The sequence below is a fragment of the Eptesicus fuscus genome, chromosome 11 (assembly GCF_027574615.1).
Source record: "Eptesicus fuscus isolate TK198812 chromosome 11, DD_ASM_mEF_20220401, whole genome shotgun sequence".
In the NCBI taxonomy this organism is placed as follows: Eukaryota; Metazoa; Chordata; class Mammalia; order Chiroptera; family Vespertilionidae; genus Eptesicus; species Eptesicus fuscus.
The window spans coordinates 56,058,252-56,079,648 of record NC_072483.1 but is presented as its reverse complement, the minus strand read 5'-3'; the positions used below and the strand labels follow the sequence as shown (position 1 = coordinate 56,079,648).

The 21,397-nt window shown below is 37.2% G+C and overlaps 1 long non-coding RNA gene across 1 annotated transcript in view; it reads right to left on the bottom strand.

The window, feature by feature from the left end:
• LOC114230460 (uncharacterized) overlaps positions 1-21,175 on the bottom strand; it is a 56,343-nt gene extending 35,168 nt beyond the window's left edge. Inside the window, exon 1 of the long non-coding RNA XR_008557514.1 lies at positions 21,148-21,175. This is a non-coding gene — a long non-coding RNA (uncharacterized LOC114230460). The remainder of the gene's footprint in view (positions 1-21,147) is intronic.
• Between the last annotated feature and the right edge of the window lie 222 nt (positions 21,176-21,397).

Here is a 21,397-nt window from a genome sequence, read left to right as displayed (position 1 = left end):
TTTTTTAAATTTAAAGATTATTCATAATTAATGTATAAAATTGTAAAAGCAACAGAAAAATAAAAGGAGGAAGAAAGTGGCTCATGTGGAAAGAATCGCTGCTAACATTTGACTACTTTTATTTTTTATTTTTAGTTTACCTTTGTTGTTAAAAATATTAGAGATGTTCCCCATTTTTTCACCATTGACCTCCTCTCCTTACACTCCTCTCCCCCAGGCCCTCACCACACTATTGTTTGTGTCCATGGGTTATGCATATATGCATATAAATTCTTTGGTTAATCTCTCCCAACAAACTCACTTTTGTTTCTATATATTTAAAAACATAATTAAGATCTTATAGAATGTATATATTTTTATATACTGGCTTTGAGAAAACTTAAAATTTATTTTTTCTAATTATAAAAATCATATGTTTCTTGTAGAAAATTTAAACATAAAAATAATAAAAGAAAAAAGTAAGAACTACTCAGGATCTCATTATCTAGAGAATATTAGTTGGACCCAAATATATATATCAGGATTTAATAACTCATGCAGTGGCAATGCAATCAATAGGTAAAAGATAAACTATTTAATAAATAAACCAGAAAAAAACACCATATATGGGATTATTCATATTGTACCTGTACATCAAGATACATTTTAGTTAAATGAGAAATATAAATGTTAAAAAAAAAAAAGTATTATTCCTAGCTGGTTTGGTTCAGTGGATAGAGTGTTGGCCTGCGGACTGAAGGGTCCCAGGTTCAATTCCAGTCAAGGGCACATGCCCGGGTTGTGGGCTCAATCCCCAGTAGGAGATGTGCAGAAGGCAGCTGATCAATGATTCTCTCTCATCATTGATGTTTCTATCTTTATCTCCCTCTCCCTTCCTCTCTGAAATAAATAAAATATATACATTTTAAAAAGTACTAGAATACTTCTTTATGTCACTTTCCTTTTTGTACTCTCTTACCCCATATTTGAAATTTTAATCCTTTTTTTATCATTATAGTGGGTGGGATTAGAAGTCTCACATGGAAGAAAAAGACTAGAATAAAAGGGAGAATTTCTTTATAATCTTAGAGGAGCAAAGCTTTTTAAACTACGATTCAAAATCCAGGAGATATACTTTTTTTAAATGATAACTTTGACTATTACACATATGTAAAATATATGTGCATGTTAGAACAAGCACCTAAATATATGAAAACTTAGGAGAAGTAAAAAACAAAAATGATAAGCCAGAAAATATTTGCAATTCATATCACACACAAATAGCAAATTCCCTGATATGTACAAAGGAAGCATAACAACCCATCATAAAAATGTACAAAAGATATAAACAGTCCATACAAATATAAAAATGATCCTTACACAGATGAAGAAATACTCAGATTTAAGGTAAATTTGAATTAAAACTACACTGAGGGTCAGTAGAGATTCTGAAAGTGCCCGGCAGAGGTAAAAACTCTGTGGGAAAGTTACACCAGTAGGAAAGCGTAAAAACCTCCTTTCTTGTCATTATACTTACCTCCCATAGGTGTGAAACGTTCGCACCCCTCTAACATTAACTTTGCATATTCAATAATATTTTTCAAGTATTGCCTTAGACATTTGGACTGAGATAACTTTTTAGACAAATTTTTAAACCACTTTGTCAAAGAAAACGGAGTATTACGTGGCAGCTACAGGATGATAAATATTGCTAGAGAGCTCTCTCCCTATAAATGGGAATTTAAACAATTTTTCATGTGAAAGATAAACAAATAAAGAAAAGTTCAGCAGCATAATTAATAAAAATGGTCCTACTACAAAGTTCAACAAAACAAAACACCTATACTGAGATATCATTTTCATAACCTAGAAGACTGGCAAAAACCCACATTAGGGCAATGGGATCTCCCAGGCAGGGTTGGCAGCAGTAAAACACAGACAGGAAGCATTAGTGGTGGAGTCATACGGGAGCAGGTTTATCTCCTCCAGGCCCTGTTCTTGTCTCACCTCCTCAACAAAGCCTTTCCTGCTATCACACCCCCATGTTCTTCTCTGCTTGCCCTTATATTTACTGTCTGTTAATGTCTCTTTATTACATTCTGTCATACATTGTCCTGTTTAAAATTTTCAAATGTTTACAAATTGTCTCCTGAACAAGGCAACCCTCTTGAGGGACAGGTACTCTGTCTTATTTTTCTTTTCATTATCCTACTATTTTCTTGGTGCTTGGCTTATGAAAAACCACCCCAAAGAAGTTCAAGTAGGACTGAGTGATTTAATAATAAGAGTAGTAAGTGATCATGAGTAGCTTTGTAAGGAAGATCAAAGCAGGGTTCACAAACCGCACCTTTCCCTTTTATGACGACAGCTAAAGAAACCAAAGTAGCCCGGCCAGCGGCCAGCGTGGCTCAGTGGTTGAGTGTTGACCTATGAACTGGGAGGTCAGGGTTCAATTCCTGGTCAGGGCAAATGCCTAGGTTGCAGGTTCAATCCCCAGTGTGGGGCGTGCAGGAGGCAGCTGATCAATGATTCTCTCTCATCATTGATGTTTCTATCTCTCTCTCCCTCTCCCTTCCTCTCTGAAATCAATTATATATATAATTGAAATATATATATATATGAAAGAAACCAAAAGTAGGAACTTTTATCACTCAGGATCCAAACAGGACACAGAAGGTTCTCTTAAAGAGACAACTGGAGAGATTGTACTGAAGGGACATTTATAGCGGTGTGGCAGGGTTAAGGAAACAAACAAGACATGGTGAAGCACCCCAGCAGCAGCACCTGTGGAAAGCCATTACAAAAGTACCAAAAGCATGGCACTGAGTGTGATGAGAGCCAAGTAGTGGGAAATGGACCAACTAACTGAGCTGCGATGTGTAGAAGAATCTATTCATTACCAAAATTCACTCTCTCGGTGGTTCACTACGTGGCTTTCCTTTTCCCCAGCCCGCTGCTCTCTGAAATATAACCCAGTCCTTCCCATTGGATGAACGCAAGGGAAGTGAGGGAAGTAAGAGGGTGAGAGAGCCCATGGAAGTCAGCCTGACGGAGCAAGAGCCCCACGGGAAGGGCCGAGAGTGGATCTGGAAGGACAAATGGAGGATCATCAGTACAAGACTCCTTCCTGTTTTCTTTGGATATTGCTATTCATAAAATGTGTTGCTGTTTGTGATTCTCTATTTTTACCAAATAATATAAGGATGGTCACCAGATGCAAAATAACTTATTTATTATCAATCACCAAATAATAAGGTTTTCAATTATGTTCTTTATTTCATATATGGCATTTTTTTTAGTTTTTCTGAAAACCATCTTATATGGTTTCACTGTTTTTATATTTGATTAGAGTTGCCACTTTAAACTATCAATCTAACAATAATAAAAAATAGAACTTCCTCTTGTATTAATATATGATTTGTATGTTAACCTTACTTCTGATTGAAGTCTATAATTCATCTCCACTTGGTATGTTTTTCAGGACCATTTTGATCCTTCAATTTTTTAAACTACAACTACATATTTATTGTTTTAAATATAATTATTTAAAACATATAGAAAAATATATCAAGTATTTTCAAGAAAAATACTCTGTGAGAAATGTAGGTGTGATAGTACAATTTTGCTTGTGGGAAAAGTTATTAACACTGTTTAGCCCCCAGAAACTAGCAAGAAACCACAATAGCTGAAGACATCAGCTCCCCTGCTATAAATACAAAAACTAAACTTCTCTAAGGGTCCTTGACCTTAGCACCCCTTGTTCACATGCTAATTCAGGTGCAAATTTTGACCTCTAGATGCAGCGCAGATTTAACTTGCCCCCAAATGTCACATTTCCTATTTTAATTGATGTTAGAAGAATTCAACCATTTCTACACTGATAAAGTGACTGGCTACCACAAAATTAAATCTGCCTTTCACTGTACCCTGTGTAGATGGTAAAATTCGACTTATTGGGGTGGAGAAGACTGCAGGAAGAGAAGACCTAAAGAAAAAAAATTCAAGGGTTTGAATGACTTATAGAAACAAAGAGGGTTATTCAACTTCACAGGGAATAATTTGGTTGAGAGTTCACAGGAGAGGCATGAACCGGAGATAAAGTTAAGGAGTTGAACTATGAAAGCTCTGAGCCTGGATAAGATCACCAGGGAGGAAGTAGACTGAGGATGAAGTATTAAACAGCTCTTCATGAATTATAAGGCATTTTGAGAGAAAGGGAGCTTTTCAGGTATTAAACTGTATTTTTAAAACTCTAATGATGAAAACATTGTGATAATGAATTGCAACAGAGACCAATGATGAAAAATCCATAAAGAGACTCAAGAACATATGGGAATTAAAACATGATAAATGGAATGTTCCTAACCTGTAGAGCAGGCAGAGGTTATTCAGCAGAACAAGGCCAGCATTGGATTTCTTCCCCATTCTCTTGGATATCACTGTCTTTAAAACTTGTTGCTGTTTTGACTATTTCAACAAACAAAACTAATAACTAAAAACCTGGAAAAAATGTTAGAGCCTATCCTTAATCTGTATGACATTCATTCTGATGTAATTTACAAACAAATAAATAACATAAAAGTAAAATTTTAAAAATAATTCTGGGGTAAGGAAGGAATATCTAAGCATGGCATGTAAGATAGAAAACATTGAAAAGTTAATAAAGAATGAATAATGCAATTAAACAGTAAAAAATAACACACGGAGAAAAAGCTTTTCAACAAACCCTACAAAGGGTTATACTCTTAATATAGTATATGAAGTTTTGTAAATCACTATTACACAAATGAATACATCTATAGAAACATAATGGTTATGTCAAATAAAAAATCATGAAAAATAAAATGGCAAGAAACTTACAACCAATGTTTGGCACATTTGATTATAAAAACAAACTAAAATGATAGTAAAATACCATTTTTCATATCACCAGATAGGTGAAGATATTACCCAAATTTTATATTATTGATGGAGATCACTTTGGTGATATATTATCAAAAGTTCTAATACTGGCTATGGTAGATAGAATTTTCTAAAGACATCAGTCAGCAGCAATATAAGCCCCTTCCATCCTATCTAATAAAAGAGTAATATGCAAATTGACCTTCACTCCAACACACAAGATGGCTGCCCCCATGTGGACACAAGATGGCTGCCACAAGATGGCCAGCAGGGGAGGGCAGTTGGGAGGGACCAGGTCTGCAAGGGAGGGCAGTTGGGGGTGATCAAGCCTGCAGGGGAGCGTAGTTAGGGGTGACCAGGCTGGCAGAGGAGGGAATTTGGGGGTGACCGGGCCTGTAGGGAAGGACAATTGTGGGGGACCCAGGCCTGCAGGGGATTGCAGTTGGGGGGGGGGCAGGCCTGTAGGGGAGGGCAGTCAGGGGCAAACAGGCTGGCAGGGGAGCAGTTAGGCATCAATCATGCTGGCAGGGGAGTGGTTAGGGGGTGATCAGGATGGCAGGCAGAAGCGTTTAGGGGCAATCAGGAAGGCAGACAGGCGAGCAGTTGGGAGCCAGCAGTCCTGGATTGTGAGAGGGATGTCTGACTGCCCGTTTAGGGATCCGACTGCCCACTGGGATTGGGCCTAAACGGGCAGTCGGACATCCCTTGAGGGGTCCCAGATTGGAGAGGGTGCTGGCTGGGCTGAGGGACACCCCCCCCCTCCGCCCCGTGCACGAATTTCGTGCACCAGGCCTCTAGTTTTCTTATAAATGTGGCATCAACACTCCAAGATCTAGAGATGGGGCCTAAGTCCCCTCCCCTTGAACCTGAATGACCTTTGTAATTGTTTCAACTAATAGAATGTGGCAGAGCTGCTGCTGTGTGACTTCGAAGGCTAGATCATAGAATGTAACATGGTTTCACCTCAATCTCTCTCTCTCTCTCTCTCTCTCTCTCTCTCTCTCTCTCTCTCTCTCTCTCTCTCCTTTCTCTTGAAACTCAGTCCCATGAAAAAGCTAGGCCCTCAGTTGATGCCTAGTATTAATATCTAGATAACTAGAAATAGAGTGATTGGCCACGCCCCTAGACTTCCAGTCTTGCCTCTGAGATCTAGCATCATAGAGCACAGGTAATCAGTCTCTGAGCCTGAATTTCTCACTCACAGGAACCATAGGAGATAAGAAATGATTAGTGTCATTTCAAGCCATTCAGTTTGGGAGTGACTGTTTGATGTGGTTAGCAGGTAACTAATACACTGGCTTTTGGCACCATATGTAAAAAACCTGAATACAGGAGCTATATGCTGATAATTTGTCTTGAGGAAGCACTAAAACAAGTGTTCAAGGATTTATGTACAGGGAAGTCAATTACAGCTTCCAATTTTTTACTCTTATAAGAAGGATAATGTCAATTGGGAACTGCTTAAATTAATTGTGATACATTCACTAATAAAATATTATTCAACTATTCAAAATATGTAGTAAATCTGTATTTGGCATAGGAGCTCTTCAATTTATATTATTAGGCCAAAAAAAATCAAATTTCAAACATTTTACATATAGAGTCCTATTTTGAGGAAAATATTTCTCTTTAGGCATAGAAAAATTTTGAAAAATATGCATCAAAATTATAATAGTGAATAATCTTCATAATCAAGTAAAACAAGCAATTTCTCTTTTGGAAATTATAAAGAAAAATCTCAAAGCAATTATGACATCTCACTTAATACTCACAGATGCTATGATATACCTATTTTAGGGCTTTTGTTTTTAAAAAGGTGAGGTATGTCATAGTGTGAAAAACTGGAAAATACTGTCTTTATCCTGCCTGTCCTCCCACAGGCCCTTTCATACTCCTGATCAAGCTGCCAAGTGCCCTTCTCATTCTTAAGAAATATCTAGGGAGATGGGAATAAAACTTTATTTGAATGGATGTGCATAGATACCACCCTGAAAATAAATGAGTCATTATATCATTGAATATCAAAAAGACCCTGGATACTATTATAATGCCTATTTTTATAAATGGAGAAAATGCCTCAAAAACTATAACTGCCTTGTCCATTATCAGTCAAGAATTATCTGAAGAGAAACGAAATATGCAAACTCCAAAACCTGCAAACCATTTCAAATTTCAATACCAGGTAGTATGCAAAAAGAATTATACAGGAATACTGCCGTAGGCATTATGTAAATTAATACTCAGTGACTTCATTTAAACAGAACTATAAGGTAAAAAAATAATGAATATTATACATTGAATTTCAGAAATAGATTATTGTAGAGAGCGCCTGGGAAGGCACAATGAGCATTTCTTTAAGTATTGTCAGCTGAATCCAGTGGCGTTAGCAGAGCCACGTCCTGGAGACGCACTGTGCCAGAGGCAGGTACGTTGTCAGCCTGACCCTTAGCTCAGGTGCCGGGGGTGGGTTTCATTATCTAAGTTCAGCCAGGCACAAGGAACGGACGCAATTATCTTGGCTTAGCCAGGAGTGACTATTACAAAGAAGCCACAAGAATGAAACATTACAGCTTGATCTTTAACCATGATTTCACATAATTTCCTTTGTTTTAAACTCTAGTAAAACTTCCTGGAATTATACTGTATATAATAAACGCGCTGCATCACCTCTGGGTCACTGTCTCTCCATCAGAGGACAGCTGTCCCACCTGGTCCCAGCTTTCCCTACTGTCTCTGTCTCTTTCATTTTCTCAACCCCCGTCACCCCTACTCAGGACTCCTGTCCACTCTCAGGCCGCACTGGACGCAGTAAAGAGAGAAATACTTAATAGATTATTATTAAATGATACAATGAAAAAAGCCAAAAGTTAGTGTTCTCTTTAAATCTGTTCTAATTATGTACCAAGATAATTCATTTATTTAGATGACTATTTTGATGCTGTTAGTTAAATATATTCTACTTACTTTTCATAGTCAGAAGGGGCTTATTTCAAACCTTAATAATATAAGACTGGTCCAAGTCATCTTTATGAGTTCAGCAAAATTTGTGTTCAGAACTCACTCATTTTCCTTTTATCCTTCAAGTCTCATTTCCTAGTCCTAGGGACACGTGTCTATTTCCCTCACGGGAAGGTTGATTCTGGCTATAAAATCTACTGTTAAAGTACATGGCCTGGCAATTCTATATCATTGGCCCAGAAGTAATTACACATTTTGACAATTGTAAATTAGTTATCCTGTCTTAACCATGTTTAACTGATTTATCAGGATACTGCACGGAAATAAGTCATTGGGACTTTTTATAACTACACTTTGGAAAATATTTCTACCTTTAGGATAAATTACCTAGAGGTGTGCCATTAATTAGAAATGTCTAAGAAATTATCAGCTGTAGCTCCCATTCCACACAGAAGAGGAAACTGAAGCTCAGAGAATATCATTACTCAAGGATCCAAAACCAAAAAGTAACAGACCCAGAATCAGAAATTAGATTTTCTAAATCTCCGTCTACTTCTTCCTCCCCCTCCCCCCCCCCCGCTCCCTTTCTACCCTATGGCAGAACACTACATCTGCCTAGTTGGACCAAAGAAAACAAGCGACTGCGTTCCGTTCTCCAGGAGAGGTTGTCTGCTGTCTATGGGACACTCAGAAAGAACACAGTGGTTGCTGAATTCTGTCTCATTAACGAGACAGTTCTAAATGTGTACTAAGGATGCGCCTAATGCTATAGGTTGTATCCAAAACCATTGCTTAATTGAGTGGTTATGGCAATCTTCCTAAATCATTGCAAATTATTAAGCAGCATGTGGTACAATTGGGACCAGAAAGGCTCAGGTGTAATAAATGATTTTCCTTTGAGAGAGTCATCTCTTCATATTATGGAAGTAATTCATTAGGGAAATAAAAGAAACTTCAACTGTAGCTATTAAGCATATTGAAAAATCTTTTATACATAAAATCCTGTGCTTCTTGTCTGAATCAAAGCATAAATCAAAGACCCATTTCCATAAAAATCAAAACCAAGCAAACTCATTTAAAACAGAATTGTTCTTTGACTCATTATTTATATTGTGGCATTAAAACAGTAAAATTCTTCTATGAAGAATTTTAAATTTCAATTTGTAGTGTATGTATTAATTCATATTTTATGCTTAAATAAAATACAAAATGAAATAACCAAACAAAAAAGGAAAACTTAGAAATGATGGTATTATTGGTATTTAGTTGAAAATTCAGGTAACTTATAAAACAGAAGTATTTAAAAAGTAAATAAGGTATCAGGAATAAGTCTATAGTAACTGAGCCAATGGTAATAGGCCAAGAACTAGAACTAAGAATTTAGGGCAGGGTAATTTACAGTTACCTTGCAAGCCTCATGGCTTTAACAAAACTGACAATAGCCTTCCCCTTCCCTCTCCTCCCCTCCCCTCCTTTCCTCTCCCCTTCTCTCCCCTCCCCTCTCCTCCTCCTTTCCTTTCTTGTTCTTAAAGCCCATGTACATTGTATCTGTTATATTTTAGTTTGTGAATACAATTTTTAAAGCATGTTTTCCCTTTTTTTGCTACATATTAATTAGTTTCTTAATACTTTTTTTCTGGGTAATAATTATAAATGATTATCTTAAAAATTCAAGCTGCATAGTTTAGATCATTCTATTATTTCAGCACTTTTCAATATTAGTGAATACATTTCATTCAAAAGCATTTTTATTAAAATCTGTTGTATAAGAAGTGGTTTGAAAATACAGTACAATTTAAGGGGATTCCAAAGTGGATAACAACATAAATCGCCAAAGGAAAAAAGACCAAAAATTTATATTTTACGTGCCTACATTTTAAGAAAAGTCTAACATCCAACATCTGGGAGTCATGATTAGGCATTAAGGCAAATGAATGTCAAGAATCTCACATGAATTTTATTAATCGGATTTCCTATTACATCATTTGAATGGGAGCCCTTTACTTCTCCACTTCATAAATAATCTCTCGTCAAGGACCTACCAGTGGGTGAAAATATGACATAGAGTTTACATTACTCTGGGAAAACCAGATGCAGGAAGGGGCATATGCCTGCGAGGCTCTCTGCTCATCACCCACACTTAATCCACCCGGCCAGGAGAAAGTAGCTTGTTTTAAAATGCATGTCTCATTGTTTCCTTTAAACTGGTATATAGTTTCTGTTTTTGGTGATGAAAAAGTTTTGGAGTTAGATAGTGGTCATGGTTGTATAACATTGTGAATATTATTAATTCCACTGCAATATACATTTAAAAATAGTTAATGTATGCAAATGTCAATTCACTACATCATATACCCGAAACTAATATTATAATACTGCATGCCAACTATCCTTTAATTTAAAAAAATTTTAATGTTATCTCTTTTTTTCAAAAGAAAGAAAATGAACTACATAGTAGTGTCATGATAACAGAGCTTACTAAGAAGACAAAATCTAGCAAGTGCAAAAAAGGATAGGATAAAGATTTGTCTGAAGGCCATGTGTTTTGACATTGTACTAGATCTTATTTTTCACATACTAGACAAATATTCATGAATGACTTTTTTTCTTTTCCCTTGAAAAATAGGAAATCGTTGGAGGCAATATGTTAATTTAATTGCATTTATTTCTTGTGTCTGATTAATCTTGCATACTCAAAATGGGAAACAGTTGGGATTACTCTTCATGTTCAATTGATGATAACTTTAAATAAATCAATGGTACTATTTGAACATGGATTTTTTTTTAACATGGATTTTGATTAAAAAGACATTGAAACAAATCTTTAGCCATCTAATGATAAAAAACAAAATATCACAGTGGATCACAGCATTCAATATATTTAGAACATATTCTTAACACAATAAATTAGGAACATTATTTTTGAGGATGTGATTTGTAGGTAGGAACATTTTTTTCAGCTGTCAATAATTTAAGCTACTCCTAAATGTAAAGCTGACTACTTTTCATGAATTTGGTGCAGCTTTTCAAAAACTGAAATAGTGTCTCTCCTGCGTCCTGGAAATTTTCACAGAAAGCTAGAAACCAGATGGAATGCAACATTAACAAACTCAAGAAGTAAGATTTTAAATCTAATTATTTTGTGTAGCAAACAGTATTTTATACATAATTGGTATCTGTAAGGTTAGCTGCTGCATATGCAAAGTGAGCAGAAAGATAAATGTTTCCTTAGAGAGTGCCCAGCCTGAATACCAGTAGATTGTTTGGCCATGTGACATCCCCAGAGGCAGTTCTGTGCTGAGTGCACAACTGCCTGTGTAGCTCACCAAAAGGCCAGATGTGGCTACTAGAATGTTCCAAGGCTTGGCATCTAGGTATTGGCAAGACCCAGAGGTAGCCTCAGGTCTTGTGCTAAAATAGGAAATAAAAGAAAGTTCCACAGTAGAGAGTCTAAATGATTCTGAAGACATACACAGGAATAATAAGTAATTCAAAGTAACATAGCTCTCAGTAAGTGATTGGTTTGTCTATACCAATTAAATATACTGAGAGAATGTCAAAATAGTTTCAAGGCTTGAGAGAATGAGTTTTCATTGGCTTGAAGCATGTTCTAAGTTAACTGTATCAATTGAATGAATTACTTTCCAGTAACCGAGAACACACAGCACATCTTTCAGTGCTAAATAACAAGAGAAGGAAGACACCCATATTCTTACCCTCAGATTTCATACACTCATAGAGTGCTTTGAACTATTTTTTGCATTGCCATAAAATTTAAGGTTGGAAACCATAATATGGTTGGTGGAATATAAAAATGAACTGTTTTATGGATATGACTTTATAGAGTTATTTTCTTATAGATCTATAGGTAGATTCTGAAAAGTAGGATGGTAAAAAAAAGAACCTTGAAATCCATACTTTGAACTCATTAATTACACTTCTCAAGAATCTATCCAAAATTAGATATGAACAGAGATTTATTTGTAAGGATGTTCATTGTGAAAGTAAATAGCTAAATACTAATACAAATATGCATTTATAGGGAATGTTACACATAATAAAGTATTCTGCAGCACTAATATAAATTTTAAGACTGTTTAATGGCATAAAATGCTATTAAAGATGAGACAAAACTATATAAACAATAGGGGGAAAAAAAGGTGTATACCGACTCAATACTGGAAAAAAATATATAAAAGTATGAGTATCATATGTCTGAATGGTGGATTATGGGTAATTTTTATTCTCTTCTTCATTATTATTGTTGTAAATACATTTTATAAAGATCATACAATAAACATTTAAATTATGCAAATAGGGATGAAAACCATGTGTATATTTATAGTATTAGTGGAACATATAGAGTTTGAAAGGGCTGAAAAGCAACCACAACTTCTTCAAACATAAAACACTGAAAATTCTCCACTGAATTTTCAAAATGCTCTTGGCAATGACACCCAAGTATTGGGATTTCTGCTTTATTGTTATTGAGGATACGGCAACAAATTCAAAGGGAGGATACGGCAACAAATTCAAAGGGAATCCTGATACTATTGCTCTGGTGGAAAGCTATACGTGAAAAGGAAAATCCTCTTTTAAACTAAAATAGCTCAGAAGTATTTCTAATAGTACTGTATTGAGAAACAATTTCAAAATGGGAAACAAGTTTATGATGATAGTGACCTCTTGTTATAAAATTGATTTATTTCAATTTATTCCAAATGTTAGATCACTTATAGTTTCCTTCCCAAGATGCATCCATCCCCTGTCTCATTTCTCCAATACTTAATACTAAAAGTTCGTCACACCATTCTCATTGGGCTTCTGTTTTCTAGTTAAAGATCATTAGAATTCTTTATTTTGTTTTATTTATCTCTTGTGTCTCTTAAGAATATTTATATCAATGTATTAGTGTATATATATATATATGTGTGTGTGTATGTGTGTATATGTGTGTGTGTATGTGTGTGTGTGTGTGTGTATGTGTATATATATATGTATATATATATATATATATATATTTCTAAACATTCCTGGAATTTAATACTTTAAGTATTTAATACCAATATCTATATATCTTTATACAAATTTCATGTTTAACCACAAATAAAAATTCTCCTACTTGTAAGAGCCTCCTAGCAGCTAGCTTAGCATTTCACTTACTTGGGGTTTAATTTTCACTAAACAGCTTTTTTTTAAATTCCAAACAAAATCGTTGTAATCTATGTTAGATGCTCATTTAGCAGTATTATTGAGAGGTGGGACTTCCAACAGTGGCATCAAGAGGACAATACATTAAGTCAGGTTCTCTCTCTTTCTGAGGATAGCAGCGTGAGCTCAGCTGGGCCCTCGGTCCTCAGCCCAGCCCTCGGCAGCAGCAGTGAATTCAGCCATAACTATAGCCGAGTCTGATCATTCTCCTGATGAAATTACACTGATCTAATTTGCACGCTGTGAAGACATTTGGCACTGGCTGGATCTGAGCCTTGACATCTTCATTGGAACTAAAAGTACACTAAGAACTGACATTACATTTCACATTCTCTTCTGCCAGGCTGTGGCATTTCGTCCTCTTTAAAGGCATTATTTCAAGAACATTTAATTTGGCTTTGATATGCCTGCCATTTTGCTGGGTGGAACATACTGTGCCAGAAAAGCTCAGCTGTAATAAAGTTTGGCACCAACAGCCCACCATATACCTGCACCATCCTGTGCGATTTAATTGGCATTCAGCGGGTTGATAAATGGATTGGCTTAATGAGACAATATACTTGACATATGCAGGGCTCTCCTGAGGAACAGGATTCATTTTTCCACTTCACACATCAACATGTTACAGATACCAGCACAGTCATCTCCAGCCGTTGTGCGGTAGCCAGTGAATGCCATCCACCGGGCTGACCGGCGACACTGTTATCTTCCAAACATCTCCCTCCTTTCTCCTCCAGCACAAAACAAAGCATGGATTTTAACTTTCATTGTCTTTTGTATTTTCCCAGACACAAGGAAGACGATAAACCCCATGCTTTATTTACATAAATCTGTATTTCCCTGGGAGATCAAACAGCCTTGTGGTCTAACCAAATTAGTTTTACCTGCTATAAAATCATGACTATAAAATGCAAGTAGTAATGAATGCTAGGTCTAACTACTGACCTATGCAATCATGCAAAGGAGCAAATAGGTGGGTGCCATTCTATCTTCAGAAATGCTGGTTGCAAAAATGGATTAATTAAAACAACAAAGAGACACCATTTTTCACTCCTCTGATTATCGAAGATGAAAAAGAACCCTAATGCTGAGTGTTGGCAGGGGAGCAAGGACATAAGTGCCTCATGCGCTGCCGGTGGGATCCTAAATTAATACAACTTTTCGGGAAGTCGATTGTCAGTATGTATCAAAAGCCTTAAAAATGGGTATAGACTTTCACTAAAGCACTTCCACTTCTGAAAATATGTCCCAAGGGAATAGAGACATGTCAAAGACAAATATTCAATGGTGATCAACACATTGATTATAATAGGGAAAAAATGTAAAACAATGCAGATGCCTAAAAAATAGATTTCCTAAAGAGAATATGGAATAATCATATCCTAGAACACTAAGCAGTCGTTAAAATGCTGTTGTAGCCAGGCTGGTGTGGCTCAGTGGTTGAGCATCAACCTATGAACCAGGAGGTCAGGGCTCAAATCTCCATCAGGTTGTGGCTTGATCCCCAGTAGGGGGAGTGCAGGAGGCAGCCAATCAATGATTCTCTCTCATCATTGATATTTCTCTCTCTCTTTCTCTCTCTCTCTCTCTCTCTCTCTCTCTCTCTCTCTCTCTCTCTCAATCCCTTCCTCTCTGAAAGAAATAAAAATGATTTAAAAAATAAAATAATAAAATGCTGTAGTAGAAATATGTCATGAAAATGGTTCTAAGTATTATGAAATACTACTTCATTGTTAGCCATTTTTTTGTGAAAAATTTATATATCTATACATCTATACTCATACTAAAAAAGTCAAAGGACAAATATCAAAATAATAATGCTTGCCTTTGGGAGTAGGATTAATTAGACTTTCTTTTTTCTTTATGTTTATCTTGATTTTTAAACAAAATTTATTTAAAGGATTTAATTAAGATGGCCTTTTAAACTTCTCAAGTAATTTCTATCTGACAACAATGTGATTCTTGGAAAGTCTTTTACTGTGTCAAGTCATGCCCATGTAATTCAATACTTATGTTTCCAGGTTACTTAAGTCTTCTATTGAATAGCTGTCCAGATAGATAACCCATCTTAGACAAATGGCCTTTCTTTCTACTTCCAGCTTCCTGGGATTCTCACGTCACTAGTAACAGCTGAGTAGTAGAAAGCAGCAGATTTTTAGAACACAGTTGACATTCAAAAGACTTCTGGAGTGTGTATCTCCTAGCCATGGTCTTTATGAAATAAAAACTACTTGGTCCACTCTGTTTTGTTTGTTTTACAATGCCAAAGATGTCTGAAAAAGATAGAAAATATGAGGATCCAGATATGAAAAGGTTATTGATTTAGATTTGCTAAGGCCCCATGGGAACCACATTGGGCCCGGCAATAGGAAAATTAGGGTCCCTGCCTTCAAGTCTGCCCAGGCAAATAGAAAAGGAAAGATAACGGGGATGGAATGAAAGTGCTTTAGAAGGGAGATGAGCTTAGGGAAGCCGAAGTGCTCCATAATGACCGCTGTAGGGGTGGCCAGCTTTTCAGCCCAGGCGGGAGGAGGGCGCTATGAAGAGCATCCAGGGCAGCCTCACCCCTCGCAGCTCAGCGGTCCTCCCTGGTCCTCCCGGCGCGGAGCCACACTGCCCGCCCCTGGCTTCCTTCCTGCCTCTGAGGTGGGAGGGCACCCCAAGCCACTGCCCCTCGTTCCAACTGGGGGCCAGTTTGATGCTCTCCATTCTGCTCCACAGGAAGTTCCAACATGCAAATAAGCCCGAGGAAATGAAAAAAGGAAACGGTGTGTGACAGTTTCTAATTACTGCATAAAAACAACATATGGAAACTTCATTGTCCATTTCATCTCTCAACATGTATCATCAAGTCAGACTTCTTTTACTCAAATCCCTCTCGAGAGCATTTGGATCTGATTTACTTCAAAAAGAAGTTTGTTTTTTTAAAAAAATTCTGATGGAATAATAGTATTTTTTGTTTTAAACATCTTGCTCATTGGGAGGTTTTCATAACCTTGTTCTATTTTCCATTTGAGTTTTCTCATTGTGCGTTAGTTAGTTAATTCTATTCCCTCGGGTTGTTCACAACCTGGATTGAAGTTGTTCATTCTTCAAAAGTTTAAATTAACTGTCCCTAAGTACCTGTTATAAATGCTTGAATGAGTCCCTAATCACTGATTAGAGGCGGCAGGAGGATTGATTCGGCTCTTGTGTCTGCTTCAATGTTCTAAAGGCGATGAGCAGGAGGTCAAAAGAGGAAAACGAAGCAGGCAACGTTTGGTGAGCTAAAAAAAAAATAAAATAAAATAACAGTGCGGCAAATAAAAAAACACGAAAGTTAGTGAAACCAATGTGTTGAGGTAGGAAGACTGGATGGGGGCTCCAAAGACCTGGAGACTGGCCCCTGCTTAGCCACACGAGTGTGATCCTAGGCAGGTTCACTTCCCTCATCATCTGCTTTCAAATAGGATTTAGACTACAAGATTTCCAAGATTTCTTTCCTGTTTCCTGAATTCTCAGACTGTACAGAATGATTTAAGTACTACTTGCTGTCTATATGGGACCAGACATACCAAAGGTGGCTTGCATTTAAATGCTAACCTTGGAGTCATGTTTAAAAGTTGAGGCAAAACCAGAGAAGCAAAGCATATATCAAGTTCCCATTTGCTGAAGGCAAAGCCTTCCAGATTCTCCTCTCATCCCCCCTGGCCACAGAAGCAGAGTCAGTTAATGAATCAGAAAAAAGCTGGTTACCAGATGTCCTGGCTTATTAACACGCACATCGCATTCTGTAACGGCATTCACAGAGCAAGCTGTGTGGAACCGAGAGATGGCAGAGGGAAACTTCTCCTCTCACATAAGCTTCAAAATGTGGGTGTGCTTTGCTACATTTCAGGAATGGTTGCTGCCTACGTTCGTGTAAGCCGTTGGCAGGCATACTCTCTGGCAGGAGCTTGCCTGGGTTCCAAAGAACCCCTTCTCCAAGGTCATAGGATATCTCGCCTCTCTCAGCCCTTCCTCCTTCCTCTAATCTGTGCAGAACTGCTGACATGATCTCTTATACGTGGAAAGAAAGACAACGGTAATAAAGTTAGGAGTGATGCAAGGGAAAAGCCAACTCTGTTTGATTGGTTTTCACCACAGCTCATTTTAAAGCCACCCATTGTTCAGCTCTGCAGTGTAATTTTATGTTAATATCCTGAAAGTTGTCAAATCTTGGCAAAACCTATGCATAAATTACACAGAAAGTAGCTCGCAGGAGGGGGAGAAGTAATGACTGTCATGGATAGCCAAACCCATTAATAGTCTGACAAGCAATAACCCAGGAGCTCTGGTCAACTGCTGCAGACATCTGTGAAACTTTTGCAATTAATACCTCCCCCCCTCCCCCTTTTTTTGTTTGGTTGTTGGAAGAGGTATCAGCTGTGAAATAGCATGTAACGGACTGATCATTATCAGCTCTGCGAGCAAGGGTTGGGCTTTATCATCTCTCTTGGTTGACCATGCCCTACTTTTCACAAAAAACAACTTTAAAAAAATTTTTTTAAAGTAATGCCATAATTATCAACACAGAGATTGACAGTCTCTGGAAAACAGGTGCCAATGGTGTGGCTACTCAAACAATAAAAAATAAGATGCTTCAATCTCTTATTCATCACTGATTTTTCTCCCTGTGAGGTTGAGAAGAAATAAAGATGGAGAGACACAATCTCTCTTAAAAGCTGCACCCTAGGCTCTCGGCTTGCTGGTAGATCATCTATTGTGCCTTCTCCTACGACTTTTCTGTGGGTAAGGGTTTCAGGTTAAAATAAATGGTCAGTGTTTGTGTTGTGCTGGTGGTTAAAACATTTTGAATATCACTCCATATACATGTATATTTATACATCTATTGCTCATTTTCCCTAAGAATATTGCAGGTAAATTAGTTGAGTTTCCTACAATGAAAAGCTCTAAAGCAAGCATGTCAAACTCACGACCGGCAGGCTGCATGCCTTGTTTATTTGGCCAGTGTTAGCCTTTGAGTTTGACGTGCTTGCTCTAAAGGCTTTTCAATATTTCCCCAGAGCTGTTACAGCTGCTGTGTCTTACATAGTGCCTGGCACTGAGTAAATACTCAAAACTCTCTGTTGAATGGATGGATGGATGGATGGATGGATGGATGGATGGATGGATGGATGGATGTTAGCAGGGAATATTTCCCATTGGTGATCTTGCTATTGTAGCTCCATTTGTTGATTTTATGCAGAACTTCCTTGCTGCTTAAAAAATCATTGCCTGTGTGTAGGCTTTTGTTGGACAATGCTAACAAAAGACTTGCTTTTCTCAAAACTTATAGCCTGAAATGCATGTGTTACAGAATCATTTGGCTAACAAACTCTTTCCTAGCTCTGGCTTTATCCAGGGTCTATGCTTAGAGACAGGAATAAGAAGATGAATAAAACACAGTTTTTGCTATCACAGAGCTCACAGAATGCTCAGAGCAGCCACATGGAAAGGTGATTCTAAAAATACTAGTACATGCACATGTTATAATACAGGTTTCAACTGCCTTTAAGGACCAGCACGCTTTGGCTGGCATTGCAGGGAAAGGTGTCATAGTAAAAATGCATGTGGGATGGGTTTTGTAAAACATGGCCTGGCAGAAAGAGCGAGAAAAGGCTTTCAAGGCTCGAGGTCTGCATGTGTAGAGTTACAGTGTAATAAAAGGACATAGAATTTTAGGGAAGAGTGAGATAGCCAGTGCTAGAAGCAGAGGACGTGGGAGAATGTGGCAGGAGTTGAGGCTGGAAAGGGGAACTGAGGTAGGATAAGAAGTGGTCTTGGTGCCATACTAGTGCCTGCAGGCAGTTAGGGATGAATGGAAGCCTTAGGCAGAGAAACAGGTGTTGCCTATGATGAGGGCTGTCAAGGAGGAGGAGAGAGGGAGTGCAGAATCAGGATTGGAAGGCCAGTGAGAAAGTTATTTTAAAAGCCGTGTAGAGAGGCCATGAGTAAAGAGAAGAAGCAATGGATTTTGAAGATATCTCTGTAGAAGAACTGTCAAGATTGGATGATGGATTGCATGTGGGGGGTAAAAGAAATGTGATAGAGGATGACTCCTAGCTTTGTGTAAATGGTCAGGTTTTTAATTAAGATAGGGACACACAAAAACAGCTGGCTGGGGTAAGTGTAGGAGTGAGGGAACTACAAGCACAACATATAAATTTACCAGAAATTGGTTTTTAAAAAATAATACTATTTCCACTATCACTGTAAAGCCAACAAATCAAAAAAAAAAGAACAAGACAAAAATCTAACAGATGCTTATCAAAGGCAAATGCAATTGGAAAGACTTCCTTTTAATAAAAATATCAGGGGGAACAATAATAAAATATTAAGTTCTCTGAATTTAAATAAAAAGAGTTTATTCACAGACAGATATTTATAGTTTCTGAGTTCAGAGGTTTCTGAACTGGCTATTGAATGAAATGTTCAACCTGACCTATTTCTTCTTCCTTCCCTAAATACCATAGTAACATTTACCCAATGAAAATGGTATTTATAAAACACAAAACACCCCCAACCGTCATAGCCTTCAATTTGGCAAGACATACGTATTCCTCTCCAGCCTTGTCTGGACAAATCAAGAAAGAAGGAAGTACCAGAGGAATCGCATAAACCAATGCCAGTTGTCTGAAAAACAAGTTTGCTGTCATCTTGGGACACATCATTTTTAGAAACAATGACCCATTTGGCAGCCTCACACATGTTCCCATCTCTGAAAGCTTTCTAACATTCCAGGCCTTGCTTTATTTAGGTTTGGGATTTTCTTCAGTGAAGCAAGTGCAGAATCTCAATTCCATTCAGTATTACTCATTCCATTCACACAACCCCCTCCCCTCCCCCCATTGTGTTAGCAATCCTTGTTTCACTGTCTCAGCGACCATGTCTGGGCACCTCATATCAAATGGCAGCAGTGTGGAATGTCTAGTTATTTCACTGTTGAACTTGTACAGCTGTCCTAGATGGTCTGTTTAATAATGTGAGTCCTCTGGCTTTTGAAAACAGCCTTTGTTACATGAAGGACGTGGCTTTCCTCATCAGAAACAAGTTTCTTTTGGGCCCAGTCAACTTCTAACCTGAGTTAGTTTATCCAAAATATCCCACTCTATTTTTTTTTTTCCAGTTTTCAATGACTTTTTATTGATTACATGGAGTTTATAAAGGATATACCCCTCCTGTCTCCAAACATCTGACATCACTCTTCACTGAATTTTTAGACTTTAAAATTTCTGTTAACTTACTGTGCGATTCGCCAGCATATGTGAACTCAAAGTCAAAAAAATTTCCTGGAGAAATTCTAGCCGATTGACCTCAGTTGGGAGAAATTCTGGGGAGCTACATGTTTTCCCTTTCGAAAGGGAGGTCAGACTAAGTTTCAGGGGAAGAAAATGGGGTCATGGAGGTAAGAGGGGGGACCCTATCAAAGAACAGCCTTTTGTTGGGGAAGTGCAGGGTGGTGGGGTCTAAGGAAGCAAAGGGACCCTGCTCAGTGGAGGCTTTTGACTTCTGAACCCATGATCACTTCATCCCTTTTGGGATTTTTTTCCATGTTTTCCATGTTAATGGCTCTTTTGTTCATTTTTGCCACTTAACTTGATTTCCATTGTAGGGTGATGATTTTTCTCCTCCCTATCTTTTGGATTTTCAGATACAAATAGTCAACATGACTCCTTCAAGTTCTTTGGCAAGACATACGTATTCCTCTCCAGCCTTGTCTGGACAAATCAAGAAAGCTAATAGGCTGTTTTATTTTTTTTATTTCACTCAGATGCATAGTTTCAGTTTTAATTGTGTTGCTATGAAATGAATATAATGTTTTCCAACATTATTATAACCAGAAGTAGCTAAAAATATGTATATTGTTCTTCATCTTATAAATCACTTTTATAATATATCCCATTTATTAATTCACAGTCCCTGAATAATTGTTGATTTGAGGCCATTAGAAGTAACACATTTACAAATTGAATCAATTCTTTTTCAAAAGATAGTTTGTAGATTTTGCATAGGCCAAATAAAAATAATAGAACATTAAAAATCATTCTTGATAATTAGGTGTAAAAAAATATTTACCACTTCTTCCTGATCCTAAGCATCCTTTAGGAAATAGCTGGAATTGAAGTCACTGTTTTCAGATTATATGTTTGAATCTAAATGAAGCAACATTTTGGTTATGTTTATTCAGCAAAGAAGAATTAAGCTCAACTATCGGCACTCATGAATATTTAGAAAAAAAATGATTAGGGACAGAATTTTGCAACTACATTAGTTAACCTGCATTCTTAAGTCTATGGATACTTTCAATAAAGTATTTTATTTCAAA